Source organism: Rhynchophorus ferrugineus, unplaced genomic scaffold (genome assembly GCF_030347505.1).
Source record: "Rhynchophorus ferrugineus isolate W39M unplaced genomic scaffold, kcgeb_rfMv2 rfM10, whole genome shotgun sequence".
Lineage (NCBI taxonomy): Eukaryota > Metazoa > Arthropoda > Insecta > Coleoptera > Curculionidae > Rhynchophorus > Rhynchophorus ferrugineus.
In genome coordinates this window covers 29,043,171-29,061,999 of record NW_027472589.1, presented here as the reverse complement: position 1 = coordinate 29,061,999, position 18,829 = coordinate 29,043,171, and the positions used below count along the sequence as shown (strand labels likewise).

Here is an 18,829-nt window from a genome sequence, read left to right as displayed (position 1 = left end):
TAACAACTTATTGTCTTTAAAGTTTTTTGATATTCCAGGTCGTTCTTTACTATTGACGACATAATTGCCACTTTTAAATCACAGAAACTAGAACCAACAATAGGAATGTGACATAGTAGCATCATCTTAAGTTCTTAAAAATGTTTTACGGTCTTTCCAAGTATGTTTCTTCCCATTAAACAATAAAAATAATGAATGTTAAAAATTAAATGTTATACACTGTGCAATTCAATAATAATAAAAGGAAAGTTTTTAAAAATAAAGTCCAAAAATTCTGCCCCAAAAAAAAACATAGAACAAAAAATACATAACAAATAACATTTTTCATGACATTATAAAAAGAGAAACTACAACTGAAACTAAAAAATAATATAGTATTTATGTAAAAAAAATTAAGCTTCCATATTCTTGTTACTACAAAACACGAACAGTGATTGATAGACTGGTTTAAAAATGTTATACCATATTAATTTGTGTTTACACATATAATATGTATTATACATATTGCATTATACAATATTATAAATGTTTCAGAAAAATCTAATTATTTTAGTGGTTTGCATTGACTTATACCTTATAACAATTAACTTGTCAGTCGTTGTTATGGAAGAAACTATAATTACGATTTCAATTTCATATTCTTAGCAGATTTTGTGTATTTTTGTTATATATAAGAAATATATTTGAAATTTGAATGCAACATTCTAAGCGTTTTGTTTGCAATGTTTGGGTACTTTTTGATATACTATTTAATGATTATTTAATGATATAATAATGAGTATTCCTTTTGATATACTAAATATTTAATTATGAGTACAAATAAATATCTGTACTCTTTCGTTAACTAATGATCTGTAGGTTAGAGATTAGTACAAGCTTATCGCTTATGCTACTGGGAACTCATAGGCAGTTATGTTCGGTTATTTTATGCGTTAAGTAAGCCCTATTATGATACAAAGTATGATGGGCATGATATTCTCATTATTTTTTTAAATATATTTTTAAAGTATCTTTTTTACCAACGATGGTTTATCTGGATTGGACCTACATGTTTAACGTGGGCTCCGAACCACGGTCCTTTCCATTAGGGCTACCGACTGGCGAGTGACCAACTTAGAAATCATCCCAGAAGACATCCGGTCTTACCCAGTCTGGTTACTGGGGTGACTGGGATCATTTTCTTTGTTGAATTTTACACTCTTACAATATTAAACAATCACAAACATACATTTACGACCATGCCTCAGCAGGATTCGAACCCACGACTATCACAACAGTAGGTGGCCCGTCCTGTCGCCTTTACCATTGCGCCAACCAAGCTGGCTATTTTGATAATTGATAAAAGCGAAAAAAATTCTACAACTTTATATCTTGTCCCATATCTTACATTATGGATTTTTAGTAAAAACAATGTTTTACTATGCATTTGAATAGGAGAAGATGTTTTAAAAGAATAGTAATTCAGTGAAAAGTCAGGCAAATTGATGCATTTTAACGTTCTTTTAAGGATTTAAGGATTTAAGTGATAATTAACACAGTAAATAAATTATATTGATACTTTCGAGCCCAATTTCATTTTTTATTAACTGTATACTGACCTCATAAATTACATGCGATTGTTTTAGAGCGAATTTAAACTTTAGAGAAATGATAAATACTGACTAGAATGTTAGAGAAAGATTCTTCAAAATTAAATATCATTCCACTTTTGGTTCCAATATTCAATAAAAGTCGTTTAGTATTAATGGATGAAACCATACGAATGATATATATTAACGTTGGGAACTATCGACTGAAAACAGTCGAAATAGTCGATAGTCGCAAAATAGTCGAGAGTCAAAAAACTAGCTAGTAATTACTATTTTCAGTCAAATGCACGGTTCAATTGTTTTTTTTTTTTTTAATTTGTGATGTCAGACGAAGATGTACGATCCTTTTCCTTTATAAATTATGAGAGAGGAAAGGACGGAAATAATTGCTTGGGACAGTTAATTTTATATGTGTTTGTATTTTCTAACGGTAGTATAAGCGAGACGGAGATGTACATATTCCTTCACGTACCAACTTTAAAAAAGAAAAGGAAAAATAATAATGACTGAATACTATTAACATGCAATTTAGAATTTCATTTTAAACGAATTAGAATTACTTTTATATTTGAATGTTCTGTGGATTTGTCGAATCCTGCTGGGGCATGGTCGTAAATTTATGTTTGTGATTGTTTAAAATTTGTGATTGTCCTAATTGTTATTTTTAAATAATATACTATAACAAATATGGACAATATAATAGAACTTAAACAAACCATAAAAATGAAAAATATATAATAATCATAAATACTAAATAAACTTTAAATATAAACCTAATCATCGAAAAAAAATTAATCCATGACATAACTAAAAATGATCGCACAATAACTACTAGAGTTTTTTTTAATATACTTTATTAATGCTTTATTTATTATTGAACGGAAATATTTTTTAACCAAAAGTGAGTGAGTAATAGAAATATTACCTATTACTGCCATAAAAACAGTTAAAAGTATTTTACTATTTATCATTGCAATTTTAATCTTTTTACCCTATTTTTGTTGTTCCAAAATGCTGCTATATTAATATACAATATATTGTTATTTACAAGCAAACTACAAGTCGCGACTAGGACGATAAAGCCAGAACGTTAAAAATCAGTCGAATGAAATTAGTAGAACCAAAAATAGTAACTAAAAGTACACGACTGAAACAGTCGATAGTAAATAGTTACTGTCAGCTGAAAACAGTCACTGGTAAAAAGTAGTAAAATCAGTCGAACCAAAAATAGCGACTGAAACAGTCGATAGTAAAAAGTAGTCAATTACTAAACAGTCGATATCTCCCAACGCTAATATATATTAATCAATTACTATTATAAGACAATGGCAACACAGAGAGTGATGTTATTGCCTCGACATATACAGAGGATGGACAAGATAATATGAGCATCTGACATATAAACAATATTTATTTAAATATTCGCCAATTGTTTCAATGATATTGATTCAATTATCTAAAAGTGTGGTGAGTGTGTTGGCCACGGAAGATGATATTTTGATTGATGATATTCTGATCATCTCAAACCAAGACTGAAGATTTTGGGTGTGTATATGGTCGCGTTATCATCTTGGAACATGCGGTGTTTGGCAGCTATATGCTAGTCATAGTAAGAACTTCACCGTTGAAGATGTCGAGATATCCATTCGCAGTAATTGGACCAGTGATATGAATGAGAGGACCAGCTGAATATCACGACATTGCAGCCTAAATCATAACGGAACCTTTCACAGCAAGCAGGCAGTCCGTATCGTAGGATTCTTTTGGGGTTCTCCATACATAAACCCGGTCATTTGTAGGAAACGACATAAACGATGATCTATCGAAACTATCATCAATTATTCAGGTTTTACGATCATTGCACCGCTTCTTTCGCAGCTTAGCGTTGGCTTCCGTTATAAAAAACAGTCCTCATATGAATGTTAGCTTTGTGTAGCTATGTTGCCTGGTTATAAACCCTTTTAATGTTCGTGGATTTCTGTCAGTTAACTTGGGGTTTCGCTCACTAGTTCAATTATTGTCAGTTCCGTGGAGCCTTTTAAATGTTCAAACTTCTTTCACTGAAACTATTGTGAAATTGAATTGAACTGAACTGAAATTTTAACGAAAAAATTGTGTTCCTTGAATATAAAAATATTTTTTTGAATCTGTTCTATGCGACATAATCGAATCAAGCAATTAACTTTTTCCAAAATTAGTATCAGAAATAATACGCACTTCGCCGTCTCACTTATGGTACTTAATTAAAACTATCTGATCTCTGACAGCATAGAGATCTAAACAATTACCTTCGTCCTTTCTACTTTCCGTGCATTGATAATTACGTTACTGAGATACACATATATATCTAGTATTTGCAATTTAATTACTTAAAAATTTAATTGATAATTGGTATTTCAAGCACCTGATGCTTAGACTGTCAAAAGAATGCCTTGGCTATCAGTTAAAATATCTCTGGCCCATAAGATGGAAATCTCTTTACGATACAGCGAAACTTTTTTCTATTAATTACATCCTACATTAGATATGCTTAGTACAGTCTTAATTTACAAATTAATTTATTACTACATTTCATTTGTACTTGGATTAATACACAACCAAGACAAGTACGGTGCTAGTACACTCATACACGAAACAAGTTCGTGTGGTTTGGTTCGTTTCAATCTTCTGATTTCCGGCGTTTTGTCCAGTAGCTGTATTGCTTCCACGTGGCTGTGATCATGTTTTAAGGCGAAATCTTGCATCACTTCGTATATCCATTTGATTCCGAGGTCATCGTGCAGCTCTTATTTCGTTACGTAGCGATACGCATTGGCAATTAATCGTAGAAATTTCATCGTAGAAAATGTCTAACATGATGTTTCCAATTTAACCTACCACCGAAATATATTCCGAGGTATTTAGCTGATGTTGCTTGAGGAATCGGGCATCCGTCAAGTGATATAATTATGTTTTTGTCAATTCGCCACAACGCAAAATTAAGATGGACAGATTTGGAGCTATTAAGCTGTATTTTCCAGTCTTTAGTTCGTTTATAGATCTGGATGATCGCCACTTGTACTTTTTCTATAGCCTTAGACAGAGATACATTTTTCGCTGTCTGTGTCGTCGGCAACTGTTGCAAATACTTTTTTATTGTTGGGATATACAGTGCAACTTATGAGAAGTAAATACAAATTAGATGACTTATACTTTCTTGGTCATAGAACTAGAATACTTGAAGGAATTCATTGGAGTATTGAAGCTAATCGCTACAGCCTTAGATTGCATTCAGAGCGATAATTGTTGTAAATCGGCTGCAGTATTATACTTTGAGGTATTCTATTGTTACTGCATCATGACTAAAAGAAAGCTCAGAAAGAATACTTAATAGGTTTTTAAACTGTCACCTGGAATAAATTGAGCCATATTGGTTTCATACTACCTTAGTCCTATCTTAGTTATAGGATGCGTTGGTTGCCTAAAAACATCAGAAGAGATGAGAGGGACTTATGTCCTGCATGTTCAAAATCCTGCACTTTAAGCTTAATAAAGATGATGATGATGATGATAATGATCCTACTTACACGAGAATATATGCTGGATATTATTTTGTACTTTATGTTTTAATTAAAACACAGTATACTTTTTGCCTAGCTGTGAATAGCAATTACTATTTTCAGTGGACTATTGACTGTTTTCAGCCGATATATCTCAACGCTAGATATAAATCATAAAGTTAGAATTGGGAAACATCCGTTTCAACGCACGTGCAACATTTTTATCCGACAATATACGTATGCAATGCGATATAATAAAACCGCGTTATATCTCTTCAAACCGTTATCTGCGTTTTAAACATAGTTACTCAAAAAACGTCACGTTTTTCTGATGACGTGTCCGAAGGTCGACGATAATAGTACATAAACTGCCTGCATCGGTATCAAGACCCGTTGTTTTCGCACAATGCCGCAATCGAAAGGACACCTGAACAATTAGCTGTTATATGGTAAACGTGCCCGAAGAGATGGAACCTGTTAAATAGACCAGACGGGTCGTTGTGCGGTCCGTCCACGGACCGGTCCTCATCGGCGCCACCACCCACGGTTTCGCACAAAGGCCCAGACAGTGCCTAAAATCCGAATACCTTTGATTCCTCATTGAGGCTCAGGTGTTTTTATTGCTTTCTCTGTCGGCGTCGATCGGACTGTATCCCTTTACGACCTTTTACAATACCGTCGAACGTCCGAACATTGTCTAGTTTCGCTGACCGAGAGGAATTGCTTTATCGGGATGGACTTTCGACCTGTTCGTCTCTCAAGTGTTCCGGGAATGTGATTAAAAGCCATATTTGCCTGTCGTTATTATGACCTACCAGTTATTTTTCCTTTTATTTCTGGTGAAAGGTATTCTTTTTGTGAAGGAGTAACTATTTTAACTGAAACGAAACTCGTCTAGGCCAGAAAACACTATATAATACATTTTTGAATAAAGTATTTATCAAACTCATTCTTCCTTTTAACTTCATATTATGTTTCTTAAGATTAAGCATATATTCACAGTAATAAAACGACGAATACATTATTTTTCAAAATTTAAAAATAGTAATGGAAAGAAAAAAAAGACATTTTCTAGAACAGTTTAAACATAAGACTTAAAAGTATAGACGAACTTGAGCTGTAAACCCGAAATATAATTGAACAAATTCGGTCTGCTGTCAAAGAACCTACCCCGACATCAAGAAAGAAATTAGAATATGAAGTAAATTACCCCCTTGAAATTAAGGAATTGATAAAAGTAAATCGAGAAGCTAGAAAAGTAAAAGTAACAGACCAGTGAAAATATGAATAAATCATTCCGTACAGCAACCATTCGCTAAGTATGTCAGAATAAATTTTGATGCATAACTTTGATGGAATTACTATTACAGGAGGCATGAGGAGAGGCTCCATTCTCATGTCAATATCGAAGTATTACAAATATTCTTCCTTCAATCTACACTAAAACAGGACAGAGTCTCAAAAGAATCAAATCATTTGATTTTGTGTAGTGTAGTGTAATGAGGCGTATTTAATAGAAAAACAGTAGTGCTAATACATAAACATTATTACACCAGGGACTAAGATAGGACCAATTGGTCCTCCTGTATATATATATACTTAGATTAAAGTTATAGCAAAGACAAATTGTAGGTTAGTCAACGACTAGTAATCACTACATAGTATAAAACAAAGTCGCCTTTTCTGTCCCTATATCCCTATGTGCGCTTAAATATTTAAAACTACGCAACGGATTTTGATGCGGTTTTTTTCAATAGATAGAGTGATTCAAGAGGAAGGTTTATATGTATAATACATGCATAATATACTAAGGCAACATTGCTAATTTTAGAGGTTTCTAACGTGATGTCGTAAATTAACCTATTTTTTAGGCTTATTTAGCAATTAGCAAAAACGCTGCCTAACCCTACGAGTTAGATCAAATTAATGTACTACAGTATTGTACACCATAAAAAGGTCTACAAAAAAGTCCGCGATGGTATATGTTTATCTTTTAGGGATAACCCACATTAACCATTTTTATTGTTTACTGTTTACGTGAGAAAATGGCTTATTTACGAAGCTATTTTAAGCAATACGGCATTAATCCTTATCGAATTAAGTACCTTAAATACAGTGTGCAATTAATATAGATCAATATGGTTCCTTACAGCATGTAAATTAAACAAATATTTTCGGAGATATTACAAATTTAAAATTTGCGTTTAAAAATGTGTAATGTAATAAAAATTGTATGAATTTAGATATTCCAAAGATAGCAGGAAATCTTCATAGTAAGTATAGGGGAAGAGGAATTGTTTTACTCCAAATTTAATGCGTGCAGGCCAAGGGCAGTAATGAATGAACCAAAAATACTGGATCGATTTTAATCATGTTTTCATTGAGTGACATAAGCATATATATTTTATGCCCGTGCAAAGTCGGAGCGGGCCGCTATGTTTTTATATACAACGTTCATATTTTTTCTGTAGTGTATTTAATTTAATATCAGCATTGCACCCGTGCGAAGCCGGGGCGGGTCGCTAGTAATGAAATAAATAACAACAAAAATTATGTCCTTAATTTACTTCTCGTTCTGTTGGGATTCTTTTTCGTTGGTTTCGTTTGTTCAATCAAAGATTCCTTTGTTGTTCAGAATCAGCTATAGTCTAGAGTTTTAATTTTACATAGACATAGAAAAAAAAAATTCAAAAAATAAAATTAAATTGATCAACTCTCCCTTTCAGATGAATGATATTTTTGGATAAAAATTTTAGAACTTCCCTAGGTATAAACCATGCCTATTTAAGTTCCAATTCCATGCCCCTGGTTGGGATTATTACTCGTAGAGAAAAGAAACATAACTGACATAAACCCTTGACAGAATTAACGATTGTCTTGACTAAAAGTCATTCAAAATCAAGTTTTATACCAATAAGACAATAATGCCGTGCAAAATCTGTAATGGAGATAACGAATAAGAAATAATTTTGGTCTCGTAAATACATATTTCATAAATGTCTCTCTCGTCGAGAAGCCACCCCCAAAATCCACGCCTGGGCGCTTCAACCACCACCATCCGAACTATCACGAATGACCGGCGAGAACAGACGAACATTATCCCCGACTTCCCGATGACTTATCGATCAGGGGGGAGCGATCCGACGCGGGAGATGAAGAATCACTATGAATGCCATCGCATGTTTTAATTATAGGGTTTTATTAGGTTTTATGGGGTAGAAATGTTGCGAGGGTGGATGGTGTCGGGTGTTTGGACGTGCGGGTCAAATGGGGATGGTTAGAGTGATGTACGAGTGGGGTTGAAAAGACGACAATAACTGTCAAAGAGTATACATATAGTGCTTTCAATAAAACAACCATTGCGCGTCATCAACACCGTCCAACGTATTTCCAAATTCAGTTTATAAAAACGTAAAATTTTACTAATTAGCATTACCTTAGTTAAAAAGAGACAGAATGAAGATCAAATTTGGTTTGTGTTGGTACTGGTCGATACCGTTGTCATATGACAATGTACATAGAATAAAACAACCCTAATTTACAAACTATTATCAATTCTTTAATAAATAACAGGTCAATTGAAAGTAACAGAAGAAACATGAGAAATACAGTAATATCGAAAAAACTTTACAAAGAAATACTGCAACGAAGGAAACAACTAAAGGTAAAAATAGAAATATGCTCTCTGATGAAAATAAAATACATTATTCGAATATATAATTGTTAGTTATGTGGATAAGTGCTTCAGGGGATACCATTACATAAAAACACGCCTAGAACTCCCGCCTGCTTTATAGTTGGTGTGGAAGAGTTCGATGTAAAACATTATTTTTGTTTCATTATTTTATGAACAAAATTAACTAAAAGTTAAGTTGATATTTGCACTTGGAAAGTGGCTCAAATCATTACAATTCTTAAACCTGGGAAAAATCAGAAAACTTCTTTTCTCTCATCGTCCTATAAGCCCGTTACCTGTGATCTCTAAACTTTTTGAGAAACTATACATTAAGCGACTCAAAACAATTGCAGAAGAGAGAATAAAATTCCAGACCATCAATTTGGTTTCCGTAATAAACACTGAACAACAGAACAAATACATAGATTAGTTAACCAAATTAACAAAAACTGAAAAAACAAAAAATATTGCTCCGTTGCATTTCTCAATATATCTCAGGCCTTCGACAAGGTGTGGCCTTCAACTGCTAAAATCATAACTCATAGACAGACATTTTATTATCAAGCAGGTTGACGAATACAGTGAACTACACCAAATATATTCGGGTGTTCCACAGGGCAGTGTTCTTGGCCCATTGTTATATCTATTATATACAGCTGACCAACCGACCTCAAGAAACAATATTGTTGGAACAATTGCTGATGATACAGCGGTTTTATCATCACACGAGTATCCAATATCAGCCACAAGAAACCTCCAACTTCATTTTAACAAGTATGATTCGAAGTACTGTGAAAGACTATTAGTGTACCCCAATGCACTCGCCAAACAGTTAAATTGGCGCGATGACAGTGTAGTGCATAGTCTCAAACGCAAACTGCTGTACGAACTGATTAATAGACACATAGAGTAAGATTTAATAATCCCTAGAATAAGTTAGAATGGTCTTTAGAATAAGTTAGGATACTCTTTAAGATAAGTTAAAATAGTATCTAGAATAAGATAATTATAAAATAATATAAGATCATAACTCATAGACAGACATTTTATTGTCAAACAGGTTGACGAATACAGTGAACTACACCAAATATATTCGGGTGTTCCGCAGGGCAATGTTCTTGGCCCATTGTTATATCTATTGTATACAGCTGATCTACCGACATCAAGAAACACTATTGTTGCAACATATTCAGACAATACAGCGGTTTTATCATCACACGAGGATCCAATATCAGCCACAAGAAACCTCCAACTTCATTTTAACAAGTATGATTCGAAGTACTGTGAAATACTATTAGTGTACCCCAATGCACTCGCCAAACAGTTAAATTGGCGCGATGACAGTGTAGTACATAGGCTCAAACGCAAACTGCCATACGAACTGATTAATAGACACATAGAGTAAGATTTAATAATACCTAGAATAAGTTAGAATAGTCTTTAGAATAAGTTAGGATACTCTTTAAGATAAGTTAAAATAGTACCTAGAATAAGATAATTATAAAATAATATAAGATCATAACTCATAGACAGACATTTTATGGTCAAACAGGTTGACGAATACAGTGAACTACACCAAATATATTCGGGTGTTCCGCAGGGCAATGTTCTTGGCCCATTGTTATATCTATTGTATACAGCTGATCTACCGACCTCAAGAAACACTATTGTTGCAACATATTCAGACAATACAGCGGTTTTATCATCACACGAGGATCCAATATCAGCCACAAGAAACCTCCAACTTCATTTTAACAAGTATGATTCGAAGTACTGTGAAATACTATTAGTGTACCCCAATGCACTCGCCAAACAGTTAAATTGGCGCGATGACAGTGTAGTACATAGGCTCAAACGCAAACTGCCATACGAACTGATTAATAGACACATAGAGTAAGATTTAATAATACCTAGAATAAGTTAGAATGGTCTTTAGAATAAGTTAGGATACTCTTTAAGATAAGTTAAAATAGTATCTAGAATAAGATAATTATAAAATAATATAAGATCATAACTCATAGACAGACATTTTATTGTCAAACAGGTTGACGAATACAGTGAACTACACCAAATATATTCGGGTGTTCCGCAGGGCAATGTTCTTGGCCCATTGTTATATCTATTGTATACAGCTGATCTACCGACATCAAGAAACACTATTGTTGCAACATATGCAGACGATACAGCTGTTTTATCATCACACGAGGATCCAATATCAGCCACAAGAAACCTCCAACTTCATTTTAACAAGTATGATTCGAAGTACTGTGAAAGACTATTAGTGTACCCCAATGCACTTGCCAAACAGTTAAATTGGCGCGATGACAGTGAAGTGCGTAGGCTCAAACGCAAACTGCCATACGAACTGATTAATAGACACATAGAGTAAGATTTAATAATCCCTAGAATAAGTTAGAATAGTCTTTAGAATAAGTTAGGATACTCTTTAAGATAAGTTAAAATAGTATCTAGAATAAGATAATTATAAAATAATATAAGATAGATTATAGTTGTACAGTAGATCACTTACTGAAGCGATCTTCTACATGTCAGGATAGTGATATTATATAACGGAAATCATGTAATAATACTTATTGTTGAAAGTCTAAGAGATATTAATAAAAACAAAAAAAAAGTTGATACGGTAACATTGTGTCATTTTGACAGATTCTCTGCCGGATGTAATACCAATATAATACAAGTATTTCAGAATAAAGGTAACTGTCACAGAGGAAATTAAGAAATTCGTAACAAGATATGAAAAAAACCTCCACTCCTATGTTGACATTGAAATGCTGTGAGTCTTGAATAACAATCATCTCCATCGGTAAACGTTCCAAGTACTGTATCTTATGTTATTGGATATGCAGCTGTGTAAAGCAAATGGAGGAGTGGTACCAAGACACTAACTTGCGGAACTCCAGCCGTAATAGGTCTAAATACTGAGAATACGCCTTCATGTGAAACTCTTTCGAAAAGATGCTGATCTAGTAATTGACAATAGTTCTGCGATAACAATTTGTTCATCTTGTGGAATTAGTTCCAAATAACCTTGGTGTTATTATTTAAAAGGTTATAAGAGTTAAGAGAAATAAGATGTTATTTCTCTCAACCGGTGAAATGCTTGTGAAGCGCCCAGAAAATATTTAGGCTAGTAATTAATCTCTTCCAGCACTTTTTCAATACCTTATGTATCACTTTATGTACTTGGTTAATTATTGAGTGATGATTTCGAAATATAAACTGGTATATTTAAAAGTAGTTTAACAAGTTTTAGTAGCAGTTTCTCAAGTAAATTGCGTAGCACTATTAGACGCGAATTCTTCTGCGAGATGAAACAAATAAAATGACGAACCTTACTAGAAAAATGGAAAAAAGCTGGATATATCACGAAATTATTACTGCGAAAAAAACTCGCTGTCATTATTTTCTCACTAGACCGTAGAAGAAGTACGGAGGGCAGAGATTTGTGTGAAATTAAAAAAACCATAATGGATGAAACATTTCGCTGTTTTGTCAAAGAACCATTGTTCTAGAAAGACTTGGAAGCCACAAAAATCATTGAACTGATGGTATCTCGCCGTATTTTCCAAAAAAACTCCCTTTTCATTAGTTAGAGCGCGATTTTTCAGTCGATATGTTAATTTAGCCCACCGTCACGGCCCATACACGCTATGAAGTTACCGTGTAGGGTTTCCGTTTGGAAAAACTTAACTTATTGATCCCGGCCGCCATCTTGCCCCCGCGGATATGCCGGGAAATCGCGTTGCTAGGCGACCGTCATCGGCCCCGGGCCACTCCCCCCTCCGGCTTTTCCGCTTTTCCCTCGTCGGCATTCGGGGATTTTGTTTGGCATCCGGTCCCCCCGCGTCCAATTTCCAACCCTCCGTGATGCGAATAGCGAACATTCCACGGCAAAATTAAATTCGCCGTCTATATAGGGGGAGGTCTGTCGCGAAAAAATGAAAACTTTCGATATTCGTGCCCTTTGAGAGAGGAAAAAACAATAAATATGTTAACGTGTTGATGCTTTTAAATGAACATCGGTACAACTTATTATATTTAGTTAAATTCTTATTCATAGTTTTATAGTGAAAACTAAATATTTCAGTTTAAAACACATTGTGAATGGCAATTTTAGTCGGCCGTTGGCAATGTCTGGGGTAGAATTACGTGTACCATGGACTTAGGCGATTGTAGGAGACAAAACTTTCTAGCAATAGTTTAATGTATTCAAAAACAAATAGAATACAGGTTTCAAATTCAACAATATTTATAGAGTCGAATATAGAAAATAGAAAAAAACAACTCAAATAATACAAGTAGAAGTAATAACAATAAAAAATATCAGAAGAATAGTACAACATTAAATATAAAATACAGAAGTATGTACAATATAGAAAGCCTAATACAATAAATATGCTGTAAAATTTTTAGCTATCCTGCTTTTTTAACAGTCCTTTTAATGTATAAGAAATTGACACAATAAATAAAAATAAATACAAAAAATGCAATTGGTACAATAACTTGAATTCAAAATTGCTGAATATCAAGCAAGTTTCAGACCAGGCAAAAATCCTGTCCAGAACAAATATTAATTTTAAAATTAGTTCTCAGATAACCTAAACTTTATAATAAGAAGGTGGTCTGTATATTTGTAGGCTTCAAAAAAGACCTATAATTCTGTGGACCGTGAATCTTTTCCAAATTAGTGAAGAACAAGGTCTCGACTTGAAAATTAAAACAATTATCAGACAAACACTGACTGGTAAAAAATCCAAGGTGAAGTCTAAGTGAATAATAACGGAACTCTTTGAAATTATAATAGTGGTGAGGCATGGATGGACTCTCTTCATTACTCTTCAATTGTGTCTTCAGACGAGATAAGGCGAGATCAGAAAAGAAGAATAATATTCGCTGTCAAAAAATTTAACAGGTGGAGCAAAAGTCCAGTTTATTATAGATAAATATATCCCACAAGGACGAGCAGCAATAGTGACAATAGTTATTGAAAATAATCGCTCCATTATATCTACTCAGTGGAAATTGCGTCAAAAATATCCTAATCGTTTAATGCCTCACAAAACCACAATTTATCGTTTACATGCAGACAGGCCTCGTTCTGGATGACAACGGACGTCTCGTAACGCTGAAAATGCCGGTCTGGTACGCGATAGTGTTGCAGAGTCTCCAGAAACATCAATTCGGAAACGTGGTTTCCAGTTACACATTTCTGCACGCAGTTTAAGGCCAATTTTGAAAACTGATTTGAAAATGTTCCCGTACAAAATTCAATTAGTCCAAAAATTGCTACCGAGAGATCCTGATCAAGGAATTTTGTACAGTAATGCAATCCTAAGGCTGTCTGGTAAAATTGAAGATAATGAGCGATGAAGCCCATTTTCTTCCCAGTGGTCACCTCAATAGACAGAATAGTCAGTTTTGGGCAACACAGAATCCTCAATTAATTCATGAAACATCATTGCATCCATTAAAAACAATTGTATTCATGCTGGAAACATCATTAGTCCCTATTTTTTTGAAAATATCCAGTGTTGCAGTTACTGTTACTGCTGAATGGTGAACCAAGACATGATTCTAAATTGTATTGTGCTTGAAACTGAAGAACAAGGACTAGAGGACATGTGGTTTCAGCAAGATGGAGCCACAGCACACCCAGCTTGTTCAACAATTCAATTATTGAAAGACGTTTTTCCACAAAGACTAATTTCGCGAAGTGGTGATTTAGCATGGCCGGCTAGATCTCCCGATTTAACAGCATCGGACTTTTTCTTATGGGGTTTTTTACAATCAAAAGCTTCTGTGAATAAGCCCCAAACGATTCAACATCTTAAAGATAATATTCGTCACAAAATGAAGAAATTCAGCCTCAGATGTTGCAGGAGACGTCATGAAAAATGCCTTAAAAAGAGCCGAATGTTGCATAGTAAATTGCGGTCACCATTTTCCGATATAATTTTTCAATCATAACGAAGAAAAAATACAAAGACCAAATAAATTTTTTATGAAAACCAAACTTAATTATCTTTTCTTTGAGCAAATTTATAGACAATTAAAACGGTAGCGGGGCTTTTGCTCCACGTTGTATATCTAAAACCTATCTGTATATAAAATGGAGACATTGATCTGTTATATGTTAAACCTTTAGGTATTTACCAATACATTAAGACTTTATAATTAATTTTAGCTTAAAATCTTCAACAGTATATACATTGCATGTACTATCAATTTAGATGACGTGAGCTCACGGTTTTATTGAACGGGCTATATATTTTTTACCATAATTTACCAATCCATCCCAATGTCTAATGATAGAGATGTCTCATGTAAATGTCAACCGAAGATATATTTTAGAAGTTAGTAGCTTCAAGATTTAAATACAATATAACATGAATAAATGTTGACTTGTTATTATATGCTGGCTTAAAACATTCTGAAATGATATCAATATTCATTGTTGTTCCCCCATGTTCTATAAATATAACTAAAACCGATTGAGTTTAAACGTTAATTGTTTTTAAACGATTATTACTCCATACACAACATTTTATCTCAGTTTAATGTTTATTTATATTCTTGTAAACATACTACTTAGAAAGAACAAACATTTTTTAAAGATATTTAAAACTTTGACTGGAAAATTAAAGATTTCAAATTCAGATACAACTGATTTTGTATTAAACATATCTATCCCACATTCGTCCTGCTTGAATATTGTTGCAAGTGCAACAGAACAATAGTAATACATTATATTCATAAATTAAGATTGTATTAGGTATATAATGTAATGTAAGCATTAAAATATACTCTAAAAATACTCAGTCTTTGGAAAATTCTTTAAAATTAAATATTATATTGAATAAATAATACCTGCGACTAATATTTATGCTATTTTCTTTTTAATATTCTTTAAATTATTGATATAAATAGTTTATATAGTTTTGTAAACTACTTAAGATTAAAACAACTGGAAATAAACAATCTATTTATTAGTGAAATAATATACAACAAAATATACTCTCATGTACGTGGACACAATAAAATTTGGAACAATATTAAATATTACTGAGGTAAAATCTTCATCAATACGGCGACAGACATTATCAGCATCCCAAATGGTTTATAATCTAAAAATTGAATAACCGTTAAATGCTGTGTCACGATTCTTTCAAAAAATGGAAGAATAATGCACCGAGGAATGCTAAAAATGCTCAGTGGTATATCAATCAGAAAAATACTCCCCAAAAAACAAAAAAGGATTGGTGGTTGCAAATATCTTAATATGATGCTAATTGATGCTTTCTGGATGTTGTTGACAATGTTTTCAGCACTTATTAAGATAGGGTTCAAAAAAAATGTTTCCCTTGATAATATGGTAACATTGAGTACAATTTATATGGTTTATCAAAGATGATCTTCTGACGGATTACTATTATTATAAAAATACTATAAATGGCAGACAATTTGGCCGGATGTGAGGAATAAACCAGGCAAATTGCACCGTAATAATTAAGTAATAGTTCAATTCATATACCATGATTCCTGTTACTTTTACTCTATACAATACCGCTCATAAATAGAGAAACGTTTAAATAAGTTGAATTTGTATTATTATTTTTCTCTACATTATTTTTTGCAACATCTTCGAAGCCTTGCTAATTCGTTAAATTCGTTTTTAAATCTTACAAAAGGCTCCAAACAGTGACAATTGAACAAATAAATAATCTTTATGGAAAAGAACAGTGAGAGTGTTTAGTCTATAGTCAAATACGGTACCTTTAAGAAAACAAATAGAGGAAAAGTAAAGAAGAAACAGAGCAGGATTGGAAAGGGAAGTTATAGACTTACAATATTCGAAAATGTACAAAACACCAAGTGGAAGATACGAAACAATGCAGAGGCCAGACATTATAATATAAATCTTAACATTTGGAATAAGATAAAGTAGATATGGCGGGGAGTGAGATAGATATGTTAAGTAGGATGGACAATACAAAAGAGAGGAGAAAAGATCAACCATCTATTGACGCTAAGCACAATAAAAATACCAAAAAAATAAGAAAACATTAAAAGAATTTAAGATAAGAATTCGGGAATATTTGAGGGAGAGAATAGAGAAGATAAATTGAAGAAAATTATGAAGATGAAGGAAGAACAGAAAAATAAAGACGAACATAGAGGAAGCAAGAGGGAAAAAACCAAAGGAACGCTTATGCCAAAGATTTTAAATCTCTCAAAATTATGAACGCCGACTTGGTTGGCGCAGTGGTAAAGGCGACAGGTACTGTTGCGGGTTAGCATCCTACTGGGGCATGGTCGTAAATTTAAGTTTGTGATTGTCTTAGGCAAGAGTGCAAAATCCGACAAGGAAAATGATCCCAGCCACGCCAGTAACCAGGTTGGGTAAGACCGGATAATTTCTAAGTTGGTCACTCGCCAGTCGGTAGGCTTAATGCCGAGGACCGTGGTTCAGAGACCACATTAAACTGTAGGTCCAGTCCAGATAAACCCTCGTTGGTAAAAGGATACTTCAAAATATACAAAAAAATTATCATCCGGTTTTCAATCAATCACAAGTTTCTATTACTCTAATTCTAATTTACGTACAAAATCTGCCCACAAGACATACATAAATTTTGTGTCGTTAAGATTAAAAGTGAATGCAGTGGAAACCAGGATATATAGAAGTTTTAATATAAGAACATTAGTAATAATTTTTAGGGGACAAAGTATTCTTGATTTAGCGTTGAAGCACATATGAGACCTGAGAGAAACGCTAGAAGCAAAAGATTGACAGTAAAGGTCGAAGAGGAAGAAACAGTTAGCTGCAGAATATTACAAAATCAATATTTAATTTATTGTATATAATATTGAGTTCTGATATTGTTGTATTCTATGTTCTGGTACAATTGGAGTTACCTTTGTTTGTTTTGCAGTTAAAATCGCGGATAATGGTAAATATTATGCTTACAAAAAAGGTTATCTTTAAAATAGATTTAATGTGCAGATATTCAGAACATAGGTTACATTTTTATTTATCGTTAATTATTTAAATGTAATGTAAAAAATATTTGTAGTTAATTTTTTTAAAAATATGTCAAAATTTGAAGTTATTTTAAGATAGGGGTATATTTTTAGTACACTAACATATCTTTTTTTCAATTTAGTTCGATTACGTAAGAGAGTCACACATTCCCTTCTACTTTACTCTTTTATAAAGGGAACTTTATTAACTTAAATAATTACGGTCGAATTCTCGTCGACCATTGACAATCACTAGTATTGTATGTATGTTAAAAGTTTCTCCATATACCAACGCTACTGTATTTGTAAAATATGTTCGGAATAAAAGTTAGACCGAATCGGACTTGTAAATGTTAAATAAATGGAACCATCTGATGCTTACCAGCTGCGCTGCTTGCAACGGTGGTTGCTGCTGGTGCCGCTGCTGGTGGATCATCTGCCGAGATGGACATGAACATTGTGGCGACTAACACGAACAGTACAAGAAGTAACTTCACTTTGGCCATGTCTTCGTATTTGTACTGACTTTCTCGATGTGACGTTTCGATATTTACGCTTGTTTACTTATTTCTATGCCAGGAAACAACTGCTTTCCTTTTAGCAACGAGCCTACTTGCGAATAGCCTTACGATGATTTTTATTACGCTGACGTTGGTCGTGACATTGATATGTGTCATCGGCGGTATCTGTCATCTGGTCTAATGGGGGCCAATAGAATATGGAAACAGAATGGGAAGTGAAATGTACCAATCGGAACCATGTTCTCACTGTGAGCCAGTGGTTGTCACACTTTTCTGGACAAGGGGCACATAGAGATTTACTAGTTGACACCACCAATCAACTGTTATATTTTTATGAATACATTTTGTATGGCTATAGCTACCTGTGAAGAATACCCAGACGTACGAAAGAAATATTAGTGGATCACACAAATGCTTGTCGCGTGTGGGAATCGAACCCACAGATCCGGCTCAACCAAA

The 18,829-nt window shown here is 33.5% G+C and overlaps 1 protein-coding gene and 1 long non-coding RNA gene across 4 annotated transcripts in view; both read right to left on the bottom strand.

Annotated features, from left to right (window-relative positions):
* Window positions 1–18,829, bottom strand: part of LOC143203994 (uncharacterized) — a 207,974-nt gene that overhangs the window by 1,992 nt on the left and 187,153 nt on the right. The gene's annotated exons all lie outside the window — the stretch shown is intronic.
* LOC143203745 (uncharacterized) lies at window positions 15,798–18,459 on the bottom strand. Its single transcript, XR_013007422.1, has 2 exons — window positions 18,232–18,459; window positions 15,798–15,952 (listed from the first exon to the last, which is right to left on the bottom strand). It is a non-coding gene; the product is annotated as an uncharacterized LOC143203745 (long non-coding RNA).